At 48.6% G+C, this 12,535-nt stretch overlaps 1 protein-coding gene across 13 annotated transcripts in view; it reads left to right on the forward strand.

Annotated features, from left to right (window-relative positions):
- jakmip3 (Janus kinase and microtubule interacting protein 3) overlaps positions 1–12,535 on the forward strand; it is a 416,080-nt gene that overhangs the window by 333,450 nt on the left and 70,095 nt on the right. The window contains exon 24 of one of the 13 annotated variants that reach the window (XM_038773521.1): positions 1,966–2,011. The exons of the other annotated variants lie outside the window; for them this stretch is intronic. The gene's annotated coding sequence lies outside the window, so the exon portion shown is untranslated. Of the gene's footprint in view, positions 1–1,965; positions 2,012–12,535 lie in introns of those variants that run through there. 13 annotated transcript variants of the gene reach the window in all.

Here is a 12,535-nt window from a genome sequence, read left to right on the forward strand (position 1 = left end):
AGCACGTGCTGTGTGCCAGCAGTACCCTAAACTATTTGACTGAGCTGACATCAGAATTTTACCAAAATTTGTCAGCCGTGTTTTCAAACCACATTTTCTGGCACCCAGTGCACAGAAAATCTGGGGATGTGGTTTGTGCCATCACTCTGACGTGGGGGGGTTGGGGAGCCTGATAGAGCCGGCAAGGCTGGCTCCACAAAGATCGGGGCACCACCTTTAAAGGGCATCCCGATGCGCTGCAAACAATCCACCTCACCGCACCGCCCCCTCCACCACTGACACTGAGGAATCCACCCACAAGTAATGAGGCGACCCCCCCTGCCCCCACCAACACCATGCAAGTATTGCGGCACTCTCCTCCCCCACCGCACCCTCCGCCCCCAATGCCACAGAAGTATCGGGCACTCCCCCCGCCTCCACCACACCACAAACACACATAAGGGGACCCCCCCCCCCCCCCCCTCCCCGAATAGGGCTCCCCAAATAACCCACCTCTGGCATTGCCAAAAATGGGACTACCAACCTGGAACTGCCAAGTCGGCAGAGCCATGTTGCCCTGCCAGGGTGGCACTGCCAGGGCACTACCAACCTGGCCTGGGTCTATACTTAACTTGGTGAGTTCCCCTCGACTGATTCCAGGTTTTGTATAGCTTTTGACTTCACGTTGGCGAGGTTTGAATATTCAGTAAGGGTGGATCATGTGGCTGAAAGTCCTTTAATGATATTCAAATGTATTGAAATGTGTTTACTGCACTTTCTGGACAGGAACTTCATTACCTCACTGCCGAGGGGCAGGGAAAACCAGGAAACGAGATCTCTCCGGGGAGAATCCTGTTTCCCGACTCTCGTGGAATTTATGGGCCCACATCGTCGTTTATGCTGATGGCTAACACAAGCTTAGAATTGTCCCCCACATTATCATGAGATCAGCTCATTTGATTTCAGTCAGTACTAACCCTGTTAATACCTTTTAATTTAATTTATTGCTTTATATATGGTGGGCACGATTTAATCGCCTTGTTATGCCCAACTTGGGCTTCTCGCGAGATTCGCGATGCTCGAAACGCCTCGCAAGGTTTAACGAGATCTCGCGAAACGTCACGATCTGGGTCTCACCCTCACTGGGCGAGATTCAGATTAACATATTTAAATAAGCTATTAGGCTCATTTAAATATGCCTGCACCGTATTCTCCCCGGGCCTGGGAACTAACGGCCTCACCTGGGAGACCTCACCGTGGTGCCATTTAGCACTGGTATGCACAAATGTGGACCAGGCATAAAGGTACCTTGGGGCATCTCCCAAGTCATTAGAGACCTCCGGATGGTTGCATTTTGGGCAGGGTGGCACCTGGGCACCTTGGAAGTGCCACCTTGACACCTTGGCACTGCCACCTGGGCACTCTGAGTGCCACACTGGCACTTTCAGGATGGGTGGGTGACAATGCCAGGCTGGCAGAGGAATTGCCAGGGTGCCAGCCAGGCAGTGCCCAGGTGGCAAGTTGCCAGGGGTCGGGCCTGGGGGGCTTTGCGCTTAAAAGGTGGGGTAAGGGGGGTTTTGAGTATCCCTGATCCAAGCGTCGTCTTCCTGCACTGCCAAAATGAGGTGCGTGTGGCTTCGGTGGGGCGTTTCTCACTGGGGCCAAAAAGACGGGAAAGTGCTGTCAAATAGCAACATTTCAACGCAGAGAAACAACCTGCTAATTGCACTCAAAATGGAACTCTTGTTGTCCCATTAAATCTTACCCCATGTTGGCAAATTAGACCCTTGTTGAAACTGCTTCTGTGGATACCATGTCAGATGACCTCATTACGAATATTTGGCTGATTTAAAAAAAAACAGCTAATGGACTCAATTCTGTAGGCAATGTTGTCACAGCTTGCAGGAGAATGCTAGCTTTGTTTGATTCACATAACCTAGTCATTCTTTGAAGTGTTTTTCAATGCCTACATGTTTATTTACATAGATCAACGGGTTTGGGGGCAACACGGTGGCGCAATCATTAGTACTGCTGCCTCACGGTGCCGAGGTCCCAGGTTCGATCCCGGCTCTGTGCCACTGTCCGTGTGGAGTTTGCACATTCTCCCTCAACAACCCAAAGAGGTGCAAGGTAGGTGGATTGGCCATGTGAAATTACTTCTTAATTGGAAAAAATGAATTGGGTACTCCAAATTTATTTTTAAAAAAAGAAAAAAAGATATTAACGGGCATGCAGTGAATAAAACATTTATGACATTGCTACTATGAAGGGTTGTTATTGATTGACAGTTTTTAAAGGTTTCGGATGAGCAGTTTATTTTTACATAAGAGATTTTCAAGGCCTTTTTAGTCATTGTTTTCAGTTTCAGGAGCATTTCAAAGACATTCCAGACTTGCCAATGGCTCATTGGTGCTGAACATAGTGAATACCAGAAGAATGGCAATGGAGAATGCACGGGGGAGCATTGAAGGGGGATCTGGGGTTATGACTGGCCATGAGAGCTATGGGGGGAATGGAGATGGCATGGGAGGTATGGGGGTGTTTCATGGGGGGATAATGGGGTGAGGGCCTGGGAATCATTATTAAACTGTGCTGATGTCCCAGTAAATGGAAGCAGGCCTTATAGCTTGTCGGCTTCGCCATCAGCCCACCTCCATTGCCACCTCATGCCTGCCCCTGGAGGGGGTCAGCCCATCTCCAACCTATGTCTTCCTCCCTGACTTGAAAATAGGACTGTGGGCACTTCCAGGATGGAGACGGGATCACAAGATCAGGAAAATTCCCAACTGCGCGCACCCATCACCTTGATGACAATCCAGCCCTATGAGTCCAAGCTATCTAAACTCATACTGCAATGCTATATTGCTGGGATTGTCATTCTTTTTATTATACATTATTTTGAAGCTTCACCGATCTAGTTCAGGTGGATATTAAAATTCCAAAGGTACTATGCAAGGAAGAGCAGTAAGATATTCCTGTACCTGGACTACTATTCCTCCCACACATAATAACATTAAAAATGAAACCTTCTACTTTTTTGTAACAACGGACCTTGCCATTCTAAAGAAAACTGTTCTAGTTTTTGGCTAGGTTGCAGTCACCCATTGCAGAAGTTAAAAAGGCCACAATCCATTTTTAAACATACTATGACTGCTCTCTGAGTGGCTGGAGAAGCTTACCCTTCTCACCTGAAATGTACAGAGGGGAAAATCTGAACGCAAATTAATGTCAGGAATATGTGGTGCAAAATCTTGACATGAAGGCAAAAAGAAAAATGAACTGCAACAAATAGCCTTTCTTTCTAGTTGCAAACTGAAAATTGGCTCAAAATTATTGAAAACAAACCATAAGAGTATAGATCATGAACTATACATCTATGTATTTAGTGACCATTATTGCTCAACATTCTAGGCGCCACATTCGGGTAATAGATGATTTAGGAGATTTAGTTGCTTACTGCTAAGGTTTGACTCTGACTAATAAAGATTTTTTGGCTTGATAATCAAGATAATGTCACCACACGGACAGAGCACTTAATCTTCTCTCACCACATGGGAAGTGTATTTAGTCCGGTAATGTGTCTGCTCACTGAAGTACACTTTGCAAGCTCATTTGTCTCAGTATGGACATTATGGGTATTACTGCTTCCTACAGTCACCCTGTGGTCCTTTAATTAATGATTGAAATAAGAAAATGTTTTAATAACTTATCGACAGGAGTTCAGAGTTCACATTTTCTTTCTATGCAAATATTAATAATTGACAAGATGTGAAAACAGACTGATTGCTGCTCTCCATTCCATAGCTCAACGGAACCTGGAGTAAAATCTTGCTAATTTGGCAATCTAACCAGTTGATATTTGCCCTGTAACTCTTAGCAGTTTATAATATGGATTTTACAGAAAATTACTTAAGTTGGACACATTGGCAGAATTGTCTTCAACTGAGCTATTTCAATAATTACTTATCAACCAGTGTATTTTGTTCACTGATTAACTAGGCAGGAATATGCACCTTACATCAGTGGTCAGGTTCTCATCTTCGTGTCCTGAGCAGCTGCAGGCATATTTTTTCTATTTTGAAAAGACTGCTATGCCCCATGGCTGGAAGAACTCACTCCAACTTTGTTTCAAAAAAAAGTATCATCTGGATGTGAGCACATCTTGGGAACAGCAGCCAGACTGCAAGTAGCCAAATGTGTCAGAACTAAGCAGGGGTGAAATGGCTCTTCGATGATAACAAATTGACAGCTTGTTTACAATCCACATAAATGAAAAGCAAATTCAGACGGAGTTCAAAACAAGCTCCGAGCTTGGACTCCTGTCCTAAAGCAAACTTTACCCTCAATGTGCCTGATCGTAAACATCAAACTATTTGCTCTCCTTTCTCCAGGGGTTGTACGGATGCAATAAATCCTCCAGAACAAAGAAGATTAAACTGTATTTTTCACAAGGCTAGATTTACATGCTTCTTGCCATTTATTTTCTCAATGTCAATTTGTCACTGAACTGACAATGGCATAGTGTTATTATCACTAGACTAATAATCCAGAGACCCAGAGTATTGCTCTGGGGCCTGGATTCGAATCCCACCACAGCAGATAGTGGAATTTGAATTCATAGAAATCTGGAATTAAAAGTTTTGTGATGTTGATTGTCATAAAAACCCATCTGGTTTATTAATATCCTTTAGGGAAGGAAATCTGTCACCCTTAACTGGTCAGGTCTACATATGACTCCAGACCCACAGCAATTACGAGCGTCACGGTAGCACAGTGGTTAGCCTTACAATGCTAGGGGCTCAGCTTGGGGTCACTGTCTGCACGTTCTGCCCTGGTGCTCCGCCTTCCTCCCACAGTCCAAAGATGAGCAGGTTAGGTGGATTGGCCATACTAAATTGCCCCTTAGTATCCAAAAGGCTAGGTGGGGTTACTGGGTTAGGGAAATAGGGTTGAGGCGTGGGCTTGAGTATGGTGCTCTTCCAAGCGCCTGTACGGACTTGATGGGCCGAATGGCCTCCTTCTTGTTATGGGCCAGTGCTTAGAGAACACCAAAGTATATCATGGAGTTCACCTGACCTACAACTTTTAATAGATTTTGGTTATGAGGAGCACAAGGACCCACTTTCCAGCTGTGATGCAACAGAGATCTGCAGTATTTTTAAACAAAACAATGTTTATTCTATGAATCCAGTTAATATTTTATAAACACACAGTAAACATCTTATCAACTATCAACACAAATACCCCCCCCCTCCCTAAAGATACAGTACTCTATAGGTACTTAATAACTTTCCTAACAACATCCGTAAGCCAAACACCCTTTTTCTACAAAACAGTAGGTTTAATTCCTTACAGAAAACAGATATTACTTTGAAGTTATCAAGTGGTCTGGAGACATTCTTTAGCATGCAGAGAGAGAGAGACCAAAAATACACCACCTTTGTTTGAATGCAACTGAAAACGAAACCAAAAAACTCAGAGCCACAAAGCAGCTTCCAGGTCAAAACGAAAGTAAAAAACAGAATCACAGCCCAGCTTCACCTACACAATGACATTATGGCAGCCATTTGATAAAACACACTTTCCTTAAAGTGACCCTCACATGACACTTCTGCACTGTAAATTCTATGATTGTATGGTCCAATTACCAACTGCTGCAGGGAACATTTATGCTTTAGATCATGAACCTGAACCTCTCTTTTAGTTATCGCACTGCTAATAAAGCATCAGACGCCTCATTATTTCATAATCTATCCAGACAGATTTGAGTTGAGCACAGTCGCTAATAATAATAAAACTCTTTTCCCAGCAATGTAAATGTATTTATAATTAATAAGGCCATTCCTTCTTCTTTCTCCATCCCACCTGAAAATGCTAAAATCAGGAATACTTTGTTTTTAGCCTCAGCCCAGTCTATAGTTTCTGCCCTTACAGCATGGCTTGTGAGCATGAGAAGCAGAAGTGATTCTCCTGGCACTCCCCAACATCAAAGATACTGCTAAAGTTTTTACTCTGATTTATTTTGCTTGATAACGAAGATGAAGTCACCACACAGCCAGTGCACATAATCCTGTATCACTACATGGTACTTAGTCCAGTAATGTTTCTGTTTACCGAATATTGCAATCTCATTCATCTCAGTATGGACATTATGGGTGTTATTGCTTCCTCCAGTCACCCTGTGGTCCTTTAATTAATGGTTGAAATAACAAAATTAACAACTGTCCCATGAACGAATGCACCCCAGGTCTAGGGTCAGACTGTTCAAATTGGATTACTCCCCAGAGATCTCAGGTCAGGGGTGTGAACTCCTCTACCTTGCCAGGGTCGGGGAATTGGACCTCTACTTTGCCCTCCAGCCTCCTCCGGAGTGCTGCCTGCCAGACTGAAAGCCAAGCCTATCAATCAGGATGACTTCCAGTTGGAAAATCTGCCAGGGCCAAAAGCCCCTGGCTGTGGGAATGAAATGCCAATGCCTCAGCCAACCTCTTTCTTCACTCAGTTTCCCCTCATCACGGGAAAGTCACAGGAACATTTTATTTATCATTTGCACCTACTGGGTGAGAATTTCTTGCTTCACAACTCTCCCAATTCTGTGCCAACATGCAGAAACTTGAAATAGAACCAGCACAGATATTTGCATTTAAATTCCCATAGGATGGAAACTTAGACGAACGATTCTTTACATAAATCTAAATTACATTAATGAGGATATGTGTGCATGTTTTTGATAAAAAGCTCTAAACAGAGGATCATTACATAGTAATAAATTTAATTCCACAGTCTCACAATTAATTTACTATTACAATGAATACCTGAGTTATTGATATATCGGACAGCAGTGAAATGAGGAACATAGAGGCTGCACAGATCATGCCTGGTTTTAATGAATTATCAAAATGCAGCTTGGAAAAAGTGGTTCAGCATCACAAGCTCTAGAGTGTTAATAACATCTGAAGAAAATCTCAATGCTGGCATCATAAATATTCAAATCTAACATGTCCAATAGTGTGGTCTATTGTGCTTCAGCGTTTATGAAACTAAAATTGCAACAGTAACTACAAACTGTTTTTCCATACTAACCTGACCTGACCACTCCATTTCTGAGCTAAAACTTGCATCAATGTGTCAAATATGGGGACTGGATTCAGTGCTCCAGCAGCATTGCAATGAACAGAGGCCCAAGAGAACAACCCATCAAGTCTGTCATACTGTTCAGATCCCACTGAAAAGCCACCTACTAGATCTACAGATCCAGACACAGATAGCTGGGATGAATTGAAAAGGAGTGTTTTGACAGGCTGAAACTAAACAGGGCAATCTGTGCTAGAGCTGTACAATCTCATTAATGCATCACCTCCAGAAACTCAACAATCCAGAGATCACTACTAATAACCATCAAAATGGCCTCAACTCTCAATTAGTATGCGGCAAGTTTATCCTAGGCGACTATACATGTTCTAGCTACTTTGATACCCACAGAAGAATTTTGAATTCCACTTAGCCCATTTTGAAAGATATTTATAGAGTCAGAGAAATGTCCCTCAAATCTGAAGTTCCCAAAGCTTATGATTTCAAATTCTGTTTTTAATTTGTCAGCAATTGCCCAGTGGGTCACACTTCCATCTCTGCATCCCAAGGTTATGGATTCAAACCGTATTCCAGAGATTTGTGCATATAATCCAGGCTGACAGTGCTGAAGAAATCGTTACTTTTGGAGGTACTGGCACAAAATTCTCCGGCCGTTCGCTGGCAGCGGCAAACGTCATGCCTCCTCCCGCTGCCAAGAAACAGGTGGCTGGGAGTCCTGAGAATCCCAGCCATGTTTTAGACGAGGGCTAGGATACTCCATTCTGGTGCCATAGTGCTCCTGCCAACAGAGAATCGGGACTGGGAGGAGGCCCAGGTGTGAGCCTCTCTCCTCAACCAAGCAAAATTATGCATGGTGGAGAGCTTGCTGGATTCCATCGGAATCCTCATATCGGGCTGCCATTTTGAAAAGACAGTCCGATCCTGAGGTCTGAGGGCAGGCCACTCTCCCCCTGAAGAACACTGATCCTTCCCCCTGCACTTCCCCCCCCTCCCCACCCGCTGACAAGTGTGGTATTCAACACTGATGTCTATATTAGGTGATTTGTGGTAAGGCCCTGTACTACAGGTACGGGGGCAGTTCCTTGCTTGCTGGTTCCGCCCAGTAGGCGGAGTATAAATATATGTGCTCCTCGTACAGCAGCCACTTCGCCAGCTGCTGTAGGAGGCCACACATCTTAGTGTAATAAAGCCTCGATTGCATCCAGCTCTCGTCTTTGTGTAATTGATCATGCATCAATTTAATACACTAAAGTTTTCAGAAGATGGACCTCCCCATCAAGCCGGATCGCCTGCAGCTGGATCCGCAGTCAGACAACGCCAAAAAGGACTTTCAACATTGGCTAGCCTGTTTTGAAGCTTACATCGGGCCTGCGCCGGACCCAATTCCTGAAGCTCAGAAGATTCAGATCCTCCACACGCGGCTGAGCTCCAACGTATTTCCATTTATCCAGGACGCGCCAACCTACACAGAAGCCATGGCGCTACTGAAAGAAAACTACGCTCAGCGGACTAACACGTTCTACGCCAGGCACATCCTCCCCACTCGTCGTCAACTTCCCGGTGAGTCAGTGGAAGATTTCTGGCATGCCCTGATTCCCCTAGATAGAGACTGTGACTGTCAGACCATCACGTCCACGGAACACTTGAACTTGCTCAAAAGAGACACTTTTGTCACAGGGATAGGGTCCGATTACATCCGACAGGCCTCTTAGAAGATGCCACACTCGACCTCGCGGAGACTAAAAAGCTAGCGCTCGCGCTTATGGTCGCTTCGCGCAACATCCAGGCCTACACCCCCGGTCACGCGGCCCACCCCTCCTATGCATCATGGACTCCGCAGACAGCCACCCCATCATGGACCTCACCAGAGACCCCCCTCAGCCAACCCCACGCCTGCGCCGCGCGGCAGCCAATCAACCCCGGGGGGCCCAAATGTTACTTATGTGGGCAGCCTAAACATCCCCGACAGCGCTGCCCGGCCCGGAGCACCCTTTGCCCTGTGGCAAAAAGGGACACTTTGCTGCGGTGTGCCAGGCCCGCGCAGTCGCCGCTATTTTTCCGACTCCCCCACATGCGACCAGTGGCCGCCGCCATCTTCCCCTCCCCGGACCACGTGTGGCCCGTGGGCGCCGCCATCTTACCCATGCCCCCGCGGGCAACTCCTCTCCTGCCACCATCGACGACCGGCTGCGTCTCTCCTCGGTCACGATTGACCAGTCTCGCCCACATAACCTGTCAACTGCTTCCACCAACGTGAAAATCGACGGGCACGAGATCTGCTGGACTCCGGGAGCACCGAGTGCTTCATTCATCCCGATAAGGTAAGGTGCTGCTCCCTCGTGGTACACCCCGCCAACCAGAGAATTTCCCTGGCCTCCGGGTTCTACTCCATGGCGATCCGGGGGTACTGCATAGCCACTCTCACCGTCCAGGGCATGGCGTTCAGCGGCTTCCGCCTCTACGTCCTCCCCAACCTCTGCCCTGCCCTGCTACTCGGCCTGGACTTCCAGTGCAACCTCCAAAGCCGAACACTGAAATTCTGCGGGCCCCTACCACCCCTTACTGTGTGCGGCCTCGCGACCATAAAGGTCAACCCACCGTCCCTATTTGCAAACTTAACTCCGGATTGCAAACCCGTCGCCACCAGGAGCAGATGGTACTGCGCCCAGGACAGGACCTTCATCAGGTCCGAAGTCCAGCGACTGCTTCGGGAGGGTATCATTGAGGCCAGCAACAGCCCCTGGAGAGCCCAAGTGGTAGTGGTGAAAACTGGGGAGAAACACAGGATGGTCGTGGACTACAGCCAGACCATCAACAGGTACACGCAGCTCGACGTGTACCCCCTCCCACGCATATCTGATATGGTCAATCAGATTGCACAGTACCGGGTCTTCTCAACTGTGGACCTGAAATCCGCCTACCACTATCCGTAAGGCGGACCGCCCATACACTGCCTACGAAACAGATGGCCGCCTTTACCACTTTCGCAAGGTTCTCTTTGGCGTCACCTACGGGATCTCGGTTTTCCAACGGGAAATGAACTGAATGGTTGACCGGTACGGACTGCGGGCCACCTTCCCGTACCTGGACAATGTCACCAGCTGCGGCCACGGTCAGCAGGACCATGACGCCAACCTTGCCAAATTTCTCCACACCGCCACTCTCCTCAACCTAACTTATAACAAGGAGAAGTGCGTATTCAGCATGAACCGCTTAGCCATCCTCGGCTATGTGGTCCAGAACGGTGTTGTGGGGCCCGATCCCGACCGCATGCACCCCCTCATGGAACTCCCCCTCCCCCACTGCCCCAAGGCCCTCAAACAATGCCTGGCGTTCTTCTCTTATTACGACCAGTGGGTCCCAAACTATGCAGACAAGGCCCGTCCACTCATTCAATCCACTCTGTTTCCCCTGACGGCCGCGGCTCACCAGGCCTTCAAGCGTATCAAGGCCGACATCACCAAGGCCGCAATGCACCCAGTCGACGAGACATTACCATTTCAAGTCGAGAGCGACGCATCAGACGTCGCTCTCGCTGCCACCCTCAACCAGGCAGGCAGGCCCATGGCATTCTTTTCAAGCACCCTCCATGCCTCCGAAATTCGGCACTCCTCCATCAAAAAAGAGGCCCAAGCCATTGTTGAAGCTGTGCGACATTGGAGGTATTTCCTGGCCGGCAGCAGATTCACTCTCCTCACTGACCAGCGGTCGGTAGCCTTCATGTTTAACAACACAGAGCGGGGCAAGATCAAAAATGATAAAATCTTGAGGTGGAGGATTGAGCTCTCCACCTACAACTACCAGATTTTGTATCGACCGGTAGCTCAACGAGCCCCCCGATGCCCTATCCCGAGGTACATGTGCCAGCGCACAGGTGGACTGACTCCGGACTCTGCACAACAACCTTTGTCACCCGGGAGTCACTTCATCAAGGCCCGCAATCTGCCCTACTCCATCGAGGAAGTCAGGGCAATCACCAGAGACTGCCAGGTCTGTGCGGAGTGCAAACCGCACTTCTACCAGCCAGACCGTGCGCTCCTGGTGAAGGCCTCCCACCCCTTTTTACGCCTCAGCGCGGACTTCAAAGGGCCCCTCCCCTCCACCGACCGTAACACGTACTTCCTCAGTGTGGTCGATGAGTACTCCAGATTCCCCTTCGCCATTCCATGCCCCGATATGACGTCTGCCACCGTCATCAAAGCCCTCAATGCCATCTTTGCTCTGTTCGGCATCCCCGCCTACGTCCACAGCGACAGGGGATCCTCATTGATGAGCGATGAGCTGCGCCAGTACCTGCTCAACAAGGGTATCGCCTCGAGCAGGACGACCAGCTATAACCCCCGGGGAAACGGGCAGGTGGAGAGGGAGAATGGTACGGTCTGGAGGGCCGTCCAGCTGGCCCTACAGTCCAGAAATCTCCCGGCCTCCCGCTGCCAGGATGTCCTCTCCGACGCACTGCACTCCATTTGGTCACTCCTATGCACTGCAACTAATGACACACCCCATGAACGTCTCTTTGACTTCCCCAGGAAGTCCACCTCCGGGGTGTCGCTCCCGAGCTCCAGGACCCGTACTCCTCCGTAAGCACGTACAACTCCACAAGGTGGACCTTGTTGAGAGGGTACAGCTCCCCCATGCCAACCCACAGTACGCCTACATAGCGTACACCGACGACCACCAAGATACTGTCTCCTTCAGGGACCTGGCGCCAGCAGGTTCCACGCACGCACACCCCTCCGGCCTGACACCACCCTCCCCTTCCCTCCCCCAGCGCACCCAGCCGTAACCCCCGCCCCAGGACAACCCATCCTCCACCTGCCCACGCCCGAGGATGACGAGGATTTCAGCACGCTCCCGGAGTCACCGAGGACCAGACCGACACCGGAATCGCCTCCACCACTGCGGCTCTCCCAGCAGCAGCTCAAGGCTCCGGACCGACTGAATCTGTAACTTGATCGGGACTCTTCAAACATGTACTCGTACTTGTAAAGAGTTCTCCTCCACCCCGCTGGACTCAATTTTTTCTCTCTCTCTGTATTTTAAAACATGTACTTGTCTATAGTCTCCACCACCCCCGCCGGACTCAATTTTAACAGGGGGTGAATGTGGTAGTCACCACTGATGTATATATTAGGTGATTTGTGGTAAGGCCCTGTACTATAGGTACGGGGGTAGTTCCCTGCCTGCTGGCTCCACCCAGTAGGCGGAGTATAAATATGTGTGCTCCTCATACAGCAGCCATTTTGCCAGCTGCTGTAGGAGGCCACACAGCTTAGTGTATTAAAGCCTCGATTGCATTCAACTCTCGTCTTTGTGTAATTGATCGTGCATCAACCAGGAGGGGCATTCTGCCCTCCCCACCACGAGAATAACAGGTCACCCCCTCCCAGAGTGCACGCACATGAGGGTGACCCAGCTCCCTCCCCACAACCCCCTACCGAACCTGCACAGCCCTCCCCCCCAC

The sequence above is a fragment of the Scyliorhinus canicula genome, chromosome 16, assembly GCF_902713615.1.
Source record: "Scyliorhinus canicula chromosome 16, sScyCan1.1, whole genome shotgun sequence".
NCBI classification, from domain to species: Eukaryota; Metazoa; Chordata; class Chondrichthyes; order Carcharhiniformes; family Scyliorhinidae; genus Scyliorhinus; species Scyliorhinus canicula.